Here is a 13,094-nt window from a genome sequence, read left to right on the forward strand (position 1 = left end):
GTTTGTCGGCTCCCTTTCCGCTAATAAATTATGTTCAAGGAATAAGAACGTGCACATTAATGGAACAGTTTTCAGTAGCACGTTGATTGGCCCAAACCAGTTGGCAGGATACCTTAAATCTACATATATTGTGGATTAACCATAACGTGTGCATTTACCTCCAAGATTGTAAATTGAGTTACATAATGGCATGCACCTTGGGCATTTCAAAATGCAACATATCCACGTCTCTATGGGTCTTTTTCTATTTTGGAATGCAGGGGCCCAGTTCCTGAATGTATATCTCAATTGGGGGCACAATGGTGGATTTTAGAACAAACAGCAGGGACCGGCCAAATTTCCATCCATCTATGGCCGTTCTAATTAAAAAGAAGTCAATCTAATGATCGACTTTTCTCGAATCAGTTGCAACGCTGATAGGTGTATTCTGACAGGGGTCCCAACTGTACACAGTACGGAGGATTCCTCCATCCATCTTGCTTGCATGGATGGGGAATCCCCTTGTTTTTTTTTTCCATCGGCCAACTGGTTGATCAAAAAAAAAAAAAAAAACATCCATGTGTGGCATCGCATACTAGCACATTATAATAGACTTACCTTAGAACAAAGCCCTCCAGGGCCACAATGTCACCACTGAGATGGCTGACATCTTCCCTCAGTCTTCCTTCCAAGTTTGTGGCCTTCGGCTACATGGCACAGGCTATGAAGGTCTGGCACTGGCCTTCAGCTACATGAGTAGCAGGAGCCACCATTTATGGCACTGGCTATGAAGGTCTGGCACTGTAAGCCGAACCTTCAGAGCACATGCGCCAGTGATGTCATTGGCTGCATGCACTCTGAATATCTCTAAATTGTGCAAGTTTAGGAGATATTCACAGTACCTACAGGTAAGCCTTATTATAGCCTTACCTGTAGGTACACGTGGTGTACCTGGGTTTACTACCACTTTAAAGAAGAACTTTCCACACACTTTACATAGCTCGTTTGGGCCGAACTATGTCCCTTACTAACCTGTGAGGGTGCTGGATGTTCGGTATAAACTGTATGCTGAGGCAACATACAGCATACCGCACTGTGATCTGGGTGCGAGCCGAGACTTCCTGTATAATACCCAGAACCCAGAAGAGTCTACGGCAGCGGCACTCAGTCACTCAGAGCAAGCAATGTATTCTATCAATGATTACAAAGCTTCCTCTGATTGGCGGAGTCAGAGGTAGTGAGATCATCAGCCCGCCTCTCTGACTCCGCCAATCAGAGGATGCTTTGTATTCATTGATAGAATACATCTCTTGCTCTGAGTGGCTGAGCACCGCTGCAGTACACTCTTTTGTTTTCTGGGTATGAGAAAGGAAGGCTTGGCTAGCACCCCGGAACACAGTGCGGTATGTTGCCGCAGCTACATACAGTTTATACCGCACATCCAACGGCCTCAAATGTAAGTGAGGGATACAGTTAGGGCCAGTTTGGCTTAAACAAACTATGTAAAGTATGTGGAAAGATGGAGTTCTTCTTTAAAATGGGACTATGCATTAATAGGATTTAATTTGACATTTTTCATTGTAAGAATGTTCGTTTGTTTTTCCTAATCATTAGTGGGGTCAAAACTGACATTCGATTTCAACTGCAGTGACGAGAAAATTGGAGCAGGATTGAAAATATTCCTCGAATGTACAAATTTCTAACCGCGTCTGTGGTTTTCATTTTGTAAAATTTCCTCATTTCAAAATTGAATGTTAAAAGCAAATAAAACATTTCACTACTTTTAAATGACATTTAAATGTGCTGAGAATTTTAATAAAAATTTTCCTAAGAATTTTTGTATAATTTCTACTAGTGTACACCCAGCTTAAACAGTATTTAACACAAAACAAAAAATATATAAAAAAAACTATATTGTCAAACGTATTGGGACGCCTGCCTTTAGGGTTCAACAGTCCGTAGGGTTCAATATTGAGTTGGCCCACCCTTTGCATCTATAACATCTTCAACTCTTCTGGGAACAAGGTTTAGGAGTGTGTCTATGGGAATGTTTGACCATTCTTCTAGAAGTGTATTTGTGGGGTCAGGCACTGATGTTGGACGACAAGGCCTGGCCGTTGCTTTGTCCACTGGTGCGCAGTCATGTTGGGACAAGAAAGGGGCCATCCCCAAACTGTTCCCACAAAATTGGGAGCATGAAATTGTCCAAAATGTCTTGGTATGCTGACACCTTAAGAGTTCCCTTTACTGGAACTAAGGGGTCAAGCCCAACCCCTGAAAAACAACCCCACATAATCCCCCCCCCTCCACCAAATGATTTGGACCAGTACATAAAGCAATATCCATAAAGACATGGATGAGCAGAGTTTGGGGTGGAGGAAGTTGACTGGCCTGCACAGAGTGCTTACCTCGATAGAACACCTTTGAGATGAATTAGAGCGGAGACTGCGAGCCAGGCCTTCTCTCCAACATCAGTGCCTGACCTCACAAATGCGCTTCTGGGAAGAATGGTCCAACATTCCCATAGACCTATTCCTAAACCTTGTGGACAGCCTTCCCAGAAGATTTGAAGCTGTTATAGCTGCAAAGGATGAGCCAACTCAATATTGAACCCTACAAACTAAGACTGGGGTGCCATTAAAGTTAATGTGCGTGTAAAGGCAGGTGTCCCAATACTTTTGACAATATAGTGTATGTTGCATCTTATAAATCAATAGATGTGGTGGCTGCATTTGTTTTCTTTTTTAGCCTTTTTTCTTCACCTGGTGATCCAGTCATTAACACCTCCTGTATTAGAGTGCCCCCGCTCTGGATCAAGAGCACAGAGGGCACCTTTAGACAGCAACATTGTAACTCAAGGAGAGGGGAGTGTTAGATGTACAGATTTAGATACACTAACAAATAAAGCCAAACTCCAGCTCACACTTTATAAGCAGTAACAGCAAACTGTTTTTTTTTTCTTCCTTTTGGATTAAAGGTTTTACATAAATAAAAGCTGATCATTGTATGCACCCCTGTCAGTGGTAAATGGTTTATCTCATCTCTGTAAACTGATATTGCAGGAGAGCCTGTTCTTTTGAAAAACAACAGACTAATTGGCCAGATCACCAGATTACAATAGATGAAGGAAAGCCTAAATAAGAAAGCTAATGCAGCCACCACATCTAAGGATTGGTAAACTGCAATATAATAAATGTTTGCTTTTGGGTTTAATACTACTTTAAGTGTGCAGAGGCACCTTATGGTTATCTGCCATTAGGCCTATATATACAAAAACGTCCTTACCATACCCTACCCAACATTCATAAAGTAAGAAAGCATTGAAGCCAAAGGATCAGCATGACAGTCCGGTCAAGTCAGGTCATAAAGAAATCAGCAATGTATTTCATTCATGACCGGTATTATTTGATTCTTGTGATTTTTAAAAAAAAAATCTATATATTCTTCAGCTGTGTATTCACCTGTTTGCTTAGTGTTGCTTTTCAAATTTACTCTATAATGTACAAATCAGATTGTCACGATAGCAAAGCTGCGGATACATCTAGTAAGAGAAGCATTATCAATGTATTACAAGCACACTATGAACTCTAGCAGCAATGTTTTACAGGAAGGACCACCGAGCTCCAGTGGGTGGCGCCAGCAGCAAGCAAAAATGCACACATTACAAATCATAGTGGAAGCCGGGCTGCTTCATTGCAATTCAAAGACATCAAACCTACAAAGCAGAATTCTGATTGGCTGCTTTAGATTAGTGCATAACGCTGTCCTCTACAGTAGGGAACTGTGCAAATACAGAAAAATACCTGTTGCTCCTGCCAGAAATCCAGTGAGCATCTAAATGACTGACAACTCTACCGCTGCTGCACTGCAATCATGAGCAGTGTTGTCACCCATGCCTGAGTTCTTCCCTTGCTAAACTACAGATCCCCCCCCCCTCATATCCATAACATAAAGAGGAGGTGTACTCTACACCAGCCAGGGAGAACTCAGGCAGGGCTGACAACTCTACTTTCGCTGCACTGCAAACCTGAGCAGTGTTGTCTCTTGCTAGACTACAGAACTCCTCCCTTGTCTCTTCACCTCCATAGCACAAAGAAAATGTGTTCTCTATTCCAGCAGGGGAAAACTCAGGCACTGCTTGGGATTTTAGTGCAGCAGTGGCAGAGTTGTCAGCTCACTAGAGGAAGTAAGAAACTCGTTGGATTTCTGGCAGGATCATCAGGCATTTGTTGGTACTTGCAGCATTCTTTAGCAATGGAATGGAATATATACAGTATATGTTTTTTTCATTTTAGCTAAAACATACACTTCAAGTGCCGGTTCACACATAAGCGATATCAGACATTGCATGTGATTCACACCGCACTGCTATGCAAATCACATGTGCTGTCTGTGCGTTGCAAATTCAGCCATACAATCTGTACAATTACAATCACATTCGAAACCAAAGTCGCACAGGACCCTTTTTTTGGTCCGCACCAGAATCAGATCGCATGTGTTCACACGTATGCAATCCGATTCATGTCTGAACTGACAGTTGGCACTGCGATATGCAAACTGATCTGGGGAAGTCGGTAACTTTGTATTGACACCCCCCCAGCAGTTCACATATAGCAGTGTGAACTGCCTGCGAGTCGAGTGCGATGTGGGAACCTGCAGTGGATTCGCAGGGTTCCTGCATCGCATATATGTGTGAACTGTGACTAAGTGAACCTATTGCTTTGCATTGAGTGTGTGTTCATTTTAAGGGGTCTGTGACTGCAACTGTCACCAAACATACTCTGATATAGTATCAATCACTGGAATTTAAAACACATGGATCTGCAGAGAATGTTCGCTCTATTTCACATTCGCTGCTTTATATTAAAATATGCCTTTAAACCCTTGTTAAACCCAAAAGCAAAAATGTTATATATTGCAGCTTACCAATCATGGATGTGGTGGCTGCATTTGTTTTCTTTTGCTAGGCTTTTCCCCTCTGCTTTCACCTGTTGATCTGGCCAGTAACACTCCTCCTGTATTAGAGTGCCTATACTCTGGATGAAGGAAATTGGGATACCTTTGGACAGCAGCATTGTCCTTTTGGGAGGGGGAGAGTGTTAGATGTACTAGCAGATTTAGATACACTAGCAAACAGATCAAACTGCAGTTACACATGCCGTTACAGCAACAGGTTTTTTTTTTCTTTTAGGATAAAGGTCTTACATGAATAAATAAAAACTCATCACTGTAAGCACACCTGCCAGTGGTAAATGGTTTGTCTCCACCCTCTCAATCAGGGGTCTCCAAACTGCGGCCCAAGAGCCAGATGCGGCCCTTTGTTTGCCTTTATTCTGGCCCCTGGGGCACTATTCCTCTCTGATATTAGACACTATTCTGCCATCTAACACCAATTATGGGGCACCATTTCTCCCACTGACACCAATAATGGGCCACTATTCCCTCTTTGATGCGAACAATGGGGCACTATTCCTCCTCCTAATACCAAATGTGGCAATGTTTACTCCCACTGATGCCAGAACATTTTCCACAGTCCGGCCCTCCTAAAGTAGGAAGGACAATAAACTGGCCCTTTGTTTGGAGACCCCTGAGCTAAATCCTACATCTGCAGAGCTTGTTCTGATGAAAAACAACAGACTTACTGGTCTGATCACCAAATAATGAAAATGAGAAAATAATGAAAATAGAAGAAAGAAAGCATAAAAAGGAAAAAACAAATGCAACCACCACATCTAAGAATTGGTAAGCTGCAATATAATACGTTTGCTTCTGGGTTCAATATTGCAATAAGCTCTATTCACTAACTTATAATACATGTGTTATTTATCAGAACAATCTTTATTTTCAGCTCTCATTGCATTGTTAGGGCAAATAATTAATATTGCAATTTAACCTGATATGTAATTTAGGGGATTTAAGAAAAAAAAAAGATAAAAGGGAAAGTGACCATGCAAAGCTCATTATGACAAGCAGAGAGGCCTTCATTGTAGCTGGCTGAACACACAAGTCCATTGTATAGCGTATAGCGGTCCCCCACAAGATCCATGAATCATAAAATGTCATTTGATTCATACCAATGTTTACTGCACAACCCCCGATAATTGACTTCAGGAACAAGGTTGTATGGTCTTGTACAAAATGTCAGCCGCTCTTTGGGGAGCGATGAATTACATGTGTATGAAATCACTGCAAGGTGCATTTCAGAGGATTAACAACCACCCCCCGGGGGAAATCCTAATTGAAGCAGGTTGTATATACATTAGTATAACATAAGATACCTGGGTAGATGTCATCTGTAAATCTTACCATAAATACCAAGGCTGTTATCCCTGATCTGCTCCTGGAAATGCTGGTTGCCTGGCTAATATGCTGGCCTACTGCCGGCTCCTATGCTTTACAAATCCATGACCTTAAACAAGTACACAAAGTCAGGAATTTTTATTTGCTCTCTTGTTCTGGGTGAGAAGCTAAGGCCCATTTCAGACGGGCTTTCCGATCCGGTCTGCATGTCAGTTTTTAATGCGGACCGGATCGGATGCTCCATGCACCCGCTGCTATCCGATCCGTGAAATCCAGACGGATGGAAACCCGATCTTCCACCCGTCTGGAGGATCGGATCGAATGAAAACAGACAGGCGGTCCATTTTCATCCGATCTCCCATAGAGGAGAGCAGGGCTCTAACAGCTCCGTCTCTGCAAAGTCAGCGGAGACGAACCTGTGATCTGCCTGCTCAGCGGGGATCAGCAGATCGATCCCCGCTGAGAAAAACTGAGTCCGCCGGGCGGAAAGCCCGTGTGAAAGGACCCTTAAGCTAGATACACGCTATACAACTTTTGTTGTTCGAGTTCCTTTCGATTTACGTTCAAATATGTCGTGTAAAGGTCTTTCTGATTGCATACGCATTAAAAGTGTTTAGGTCTGACCTCATATTATAAGGTTTTGGTAAATCTAAAGGAAAAAACCTAAAGAAAATTGTGCTAAAGGCTGACCATAGATATGTTTTTTTTTTCGTCCAACCAGCAAGTTGATTGAAAAAATTGGCCTGATTCCCCCATCCAAACATTCAAGTCGATCGAGAGAATCCTCCCTGCTGCATTTTTGGCTTCTGACAGCAGAGAGGCTTCCCTGTCACCAGAATACTGATCAGTGCTGCAGTCTACAGCCAGCAGCTCTGACTGAGTAGACATTTTTCCAACAAGGTGGCTGAACACAAGTCAGATAGACTTCTGTCCAATCACAGTCCCCATACATGGATGGAAATTTGCCCGGTCCATGCTGAGCCAGCTAAAGTTTGATCCATGTATGGCTAGCTTAAAGCGTAACTCCACTTTTTTTGAGAAAAAACAAAAACATTGCCCTCTGGGTGATCTATTGGTGCTTTTCCACTGCATGGAACCGAACGGTTCGGCACGCTTTTGTGCTTTTCCACTGCTGGTACTGCATGGTATGGTGTAGGAACGGTTCGGTACGGTGGCGCTTTTCCACTGCATGGAACCGAACGGTACGGCTCTGAAAAAAACATTACCTACTCGATTGTGGTTCCAACAGGTACCAAACTGGTACCATATCCCACAATCCTTTGCATGCAGTCACTACTAGCCACTGATTGGTCAGAGAATCCCACCCACCCCGTTGTTATCCCACCCACTTAACTTTAGTACTACTTTAGTGGAAAAGCAAACCATACCGTACCGTACCGAACCGTTCCGACACTATACCATGCGGTACCAGCAGTGGAAAAGCAAACCGGGCCAAGCAGGGCCGAGTAGAGCCGAGCCGGTACTTGCAGTGGAAAAGTGCCATATGTATATTACAAGGATGATAACAATGTTTGTTGCAGATTCCTACCTTTTGTTATTCTGAAGAAATATTGGTTTGTTCCTCTGTGCGGAGTGGGTCTAATGGGAGGGGTTTCATAATTATCAATCAGCTGTGGCAGCTGCAGGGCTCTAATGAGGAAATCTGCTGGGCCTGCATCCTTTCAGACGTGTCGTATTTGTTTCAGGGGATGCCTGAAATCTGACTTGTATCTAATGCTGGCCATACACTATACGAAAGTTATTCAAACTCATTTTTGAAAAACAAACCGGCGGCCGTGAGAGCAAACGATAGTACCATCATGCAATGACCACTTACATTAAAAATCATAAATAAATAAATAAAATAAAAAAATAAATCATAAATAAATCTTAAATAAAAGAAAAATCGTTCAATGGACATAAACAGATCAGTTTTTTGTTCGTTTTTTCACATATGCCTAGTGCAAACAGTTTAGACGAGGAAAAACATTAACCTTTCAATTTAACATTTGTTCGGCAGAAAATTTCCAAACTTGTTCTTCATTTTTTCGGCTCAAAAATGTTATAACCGATTACCGATTTGTGCCCATTAACTGGCCAAAAAAACGAACACACTGTCCAAATGACCGAATTTTCGCCGATTTTTGGTATAGTGTATGGCCAGCATTAGGCAGACTTCTGGGAAAATCAGTGAGCCAATCACAAAGGCAGGAAATTATGTTTCTGGGGTGTGATCAGTATACATTCTGTGTACAGAACATCTCCAGGTAGCCATATTGTATTGCATTTTCAGAAAATTACAGCAGCTACAGATTGAAAAGGAAAGGTCATTTTTAATAACATTCAATTACAATATGATTAATTATATTATTTTTTCTTTATTTGCTATTTTTTTCCCTATGAAAGTGGAGTAACCCTTTAAAGCTGGCCATACACTGTTCATTTTTTTACTAACAGAGTGCTCCACCCACACAAACAAGGCAGATGGAGGAGCACAATGATTAGCAGCTGCAGTCACCGATTGAGGAAAATTTTCCAACACGTGCCTTTAACAGAAGTCGATCAAATTATTGATTTCGGCCAAGTGGAGATGGTCCCATACTGATCGAAATTTGCGGGGTCCCTGCAGAACTGGATGATTTTTGATCAGTGTATGGTGAGCTTTAGAGCACTGAAGCCAGAGGATCAACATGAAAGCCTATAGGTACTTTCAGAAGAAGTGGCCCCCAATAGGAGCCTCCATGTTTTTCCGATAAAGTGTTTTTTATAACTTCCTGAAGCAGGGGATCGGGTAAGTAAATTTTCTTTAACAAGTCCCCAAAACCTAAACAAGGAATTCACCCATGCATTGCGGGAGCATCTCCAATGCAAGGGAGAATTTTCAAGTATCCCAGGGTTGGGCTTTATAGTTCTTACCATCACCAATACATTAGCATATAATAGAGAGGAAAGGGCAGCACTGTAAGTCAGGCTTTGCTACATCGTCCAGCAAAAAGCTAACAGGAGGATAGAGCACAGATATGACATCATCAGTGTGCTGCTGCTCATTAAAGTGTTACTAAACACAGGAGCCTGAATTCACTATATCTGGTCTCCCACAATACACAGAACAGGAAAATGCAATTATTTAAGTAAATATAAACTGCTAAATACCTTTTCTCATCAGCAGTATATAGCAGTCTTGTGACTTATATCAGTATCTGGTTAAAGCTTGTAGGAGGAGTTTTCATTATAATCTGACTGTCCTATAAGGCTGTAGGACTCCTGACCCTCTGTCTGGACAGTGCTGATTGGCCCTGTTCTGATCACATGCATCCTCCCAAGAAAATGAAAAAAAAAACTCTCTAGCAATACACACCAAACTGAGCATGTGCAGAGTGCCTCAAAGGTTCTGTATTATCAGGAGATACATTGGGGACCGTGGAAGGAGGGGGAGGATCAGAGAAGACAAGATCAAATTGCCTTTTTACAAAGTGCGGAGGATTAACCCCCTAGGTTCCACAGTGAGTATAACAAGCATGCTTTACTGCATATACAGACTGATTTTACTGTTGTGGGTTTAGTAACACTTTAACTACCCAAGCATAGGCTAAGGTAGACCATGACCAGGTTGTATTACTTAACTACACCAGAGAAAAGTCAGGTCAAATCTTGGCTGAGATTTCTGACAAGGTAGTCCAGACTCCGGATAACAAAACTGGCTGAACAGAATTACAACATTTTGGCATGTTAGAAAGGTCACGCTTACAAATTCCAACTGTGAATTTAGCCATTTGCCTACAGTTTCACTTTGAAGTGTAAGCTCACCTTTTCAGAAAAGAATGAAAAGATGAACATAATACACCCACCCCATTCCCTGCTGTACTTACCTCAATGGGTGATGAGCAGTCAAGTGCCTGCACAGCCAGTGCAGTGGTCAGGGGATATGAAATCCCCCTTTCTTCTCACTCTTTTTTCTGCAGCAGTTCCAAGATGGATCACCTTGATTCTGATTAGTTAGCTCCAGCACAGAGTATCAATTCTCTGGACCTCTGCACCGGCTGTATGCACACTGATCATCACCCACAAAGGTGAGTACGGAGGGCAATGGGGGGGGGGGGGGGGGGGGCTTGGGGTGAAGAGAATGTAAGGTATTAGTTTACCTTCTCTAAAAAGGTAAAGTAACCCTTTAAATATGTACCCCTCTTATAGAAGCCAATATTTACTGTCCTATCGATGATGAAGAACCTTGACATAGACAAATATTTTTAACCAGTACTCGTAGTTATAAATACATGATTTTATATTAACTAAAATAAATATTTGAAGGCATCCATTTTATATAAGATTCAAACTCTGCTAACACTCTGAAGTGTTATAATGAATTTACTTTAAGAAGCCGGAGTAGAACCCAAAGTAAGTACCCCCTGGGATGGCATTTACCATTGGATGAGCAAAAGTAGAGTACACAGTTTATCAGTAACTTCTTGAGGAGGAGAGAAGAAAGAGGGTCAAGTGCTTATACCGATTACCATGCAGACATCACGCCAATGAAGATCAGAGAGGTGACACCAATAATTTATGAATTCATTGATTTAACAGCCGTGTCTCCGCAGAGTAGGATACCACTTCAATGAAAGCTTCAGAAGCCTGGCAGATTATAGGAACTATAATAGTCCAAAAGTTATTGCGGCATTAATATTTCATCATATGTCTGTCGAGAACCCAAGGAACGGGACTCTCCAGCCCAGACATCTAGATAAGCATTTCTTAATTGTCTCAGGAAAGACACAAGCACGGAGAGGAAAATGTAACATCAGCTGCAGGATGGATGGCAGCCATCTTGTGTGCTAAGGTATTACGGCACAGTTTGCTAGGAACTACTGTCATTAAATCGCTGTGTGAAACAAAATGAAAGGCAGGATGAGTCCTCTTTTTTAAAGGTTTAAATGAGAAATATGGGCAAGATCAAGTTTCCACTGAACCTACATAATGTCAGGCTGTGTACCCCATCTCTTCCTAACTGTGAGGTGCAGTGGTACCTACAACGAATGTGGTGGATCCCGTCAGGGAAGATAAAAGGAATCAAAAGAAGCAGAGCACAATGAGGTGGCGTGTGGTCTTGAGGTTCCCTAGGACCCCAGAGGGTAATTAGATGTGCTATTTTAACACCCTTTGGTACCGCTATTACTCGGTGGTCACAAAATTAAGAATGCGCATCCTTACTGAGCATTCATATTTATTCCTGTGAAGTCAACCTGTTCAATCAGTGTTCTCTGGAGAACAGTAAAAAGGAAGTCACCAGCGCTTAAAGGATACGTTTTTCAAAATGCATTGTAAAAAACACATTATACCACCTAAGTCAGATTGCCAATGTTTTGGGGCCTCGCAGGTTTCCCTTCCTCAGGGAATCTCAGTGACCAAGTACATCAAGGCTTGTGTTGGAGCTGCACAATCCTGATGGTGCCAGACTCAGACCGCATTCACACTGAAGAGGCACGACTTCTGCATGACTTCGGGGGCGACCTGTGAAGTCCCGTGCACCACGACTTCGGCGCGACTTGCACGGACTTCATATAATGAATGTCTATGCAAGTATAATGAATGTCTATGCAAGTCGCTCCGAGGTAGCCCCGAAGTAGTACAGGACCCTTTTCTAAGTCAGAGCGACTTGTGTCGCTCCTATTAGAACGGGTCCTGTAGCACTGCATGGACCGCGACTTGTCAGGCTGACAAGTCGCCTGACAAGTCACGGTAGTGTGAATGGAGCCTAATAATTAAAGGTGGTGCTCTCAGTGACTGCAATAGCTGGTGCCATGTAAAACCAGTAGACAGAAAGGAAGTCACCAGCATTACAAGAATTTTAGCCTTTTTGCCCTTAAGAACCTTGTGAATCTCCGAAACATTGACATGCTGACCTAAGTGATAGAATGTGTTTTTTAAAATATATTTTTTAAAAGAGTCTCATCTGATTCTGGTGGCTACTTTTCTTCCTACTGGTTTTACATAGTGCCTCCTGTTACAGTCATTGATTTTCCATTGAAATATTCAGACTGCACAGGCTACAGATGAAGCAGATTTTATCACATTGACCCCACCTATCATCATCCACTGCTCTCCGTAAACATTTTATCAGATATCTTTTTTTGTCTTACCTGCATGCATGCCAAGTAATTTGTCAATGCTGCACTTCCAGGTATTTATTATTTCTCACAGAGATCACAGTACTTTGCCCCACTATTCTTCATCTGCTTTTCTCTCCAGAAGGACAAAACCATCTTTGTTTAGGCTTCATCCACCTACTTCTTGGGATGAGATGCCAGCCCATAGATAACACAATCATATTCATTTCAGTGCCTCTGCAGCTCTTGACTAGGCTTGCAAACAGAGGCATACTGGGAATAGGAATGGTCATCTCAGACTGGTCTACAGATTTATTTTTTTGCCAGTATCCAGTCATCCTGTAGGCGGCAGTCTAACCCGAGAGTATATGGCAGTGATGGCGAACCTTGGCACCCCAGATGTTTTGGAACTACATTTCCCATGATACTCAACTACACTCCAGTGTGCATGAGCATCATGGGAAATGTAGTTCTAAAACATCTGGGGTGCCAAGGTTCGCCATCACTGGTATATGGCTTCCTGTGTCCCTCAATGTTTAAGAAAGAAATGTGAATAATTGCAAGTGTATCAGTTCCTGTTTAAGGTGGTTTCCATACTTCCTGTCCTTCTGACACCATGTCTTCCCAATGGGAATACAGACAGCAATAAAAACCTGAGAGAGACTATATTCTTTTTGTTGCTCTATTTAAAACAAACAAAAAATGTTTTAGTTG

General features: G+C 42.2%; 1 protein-coding gene across 8 annotated transcripts in view; it reads right to left on the reverse strand.

Annotated features, from left to right (window-relative positions):
* Nucleotides 1-13,094, reverse strand: part of MAGI1 (membrane associated guanylate kinase, WW and PDZ domain containing 1) — a gene marked incomplete at its 5' end in the record, with an annotated part of 797,934 nt that overhangs the window by 81,888 nt on the left and 702,952 nt on the right. The window lies entirely within an intron of this gene.

The sequence above is a fragment of the Pelophylax lessonae genome, assembly GCF_965119305.1.
Source record: "Pelophylax lessonae genome assembly, chromosome: 8".
Lineage (NCBI taxonomy): Eukaryota > Metazoa > Chordata > Amphibia > Anura > Ranidae > Pelophylax > Pelophylax lessonae.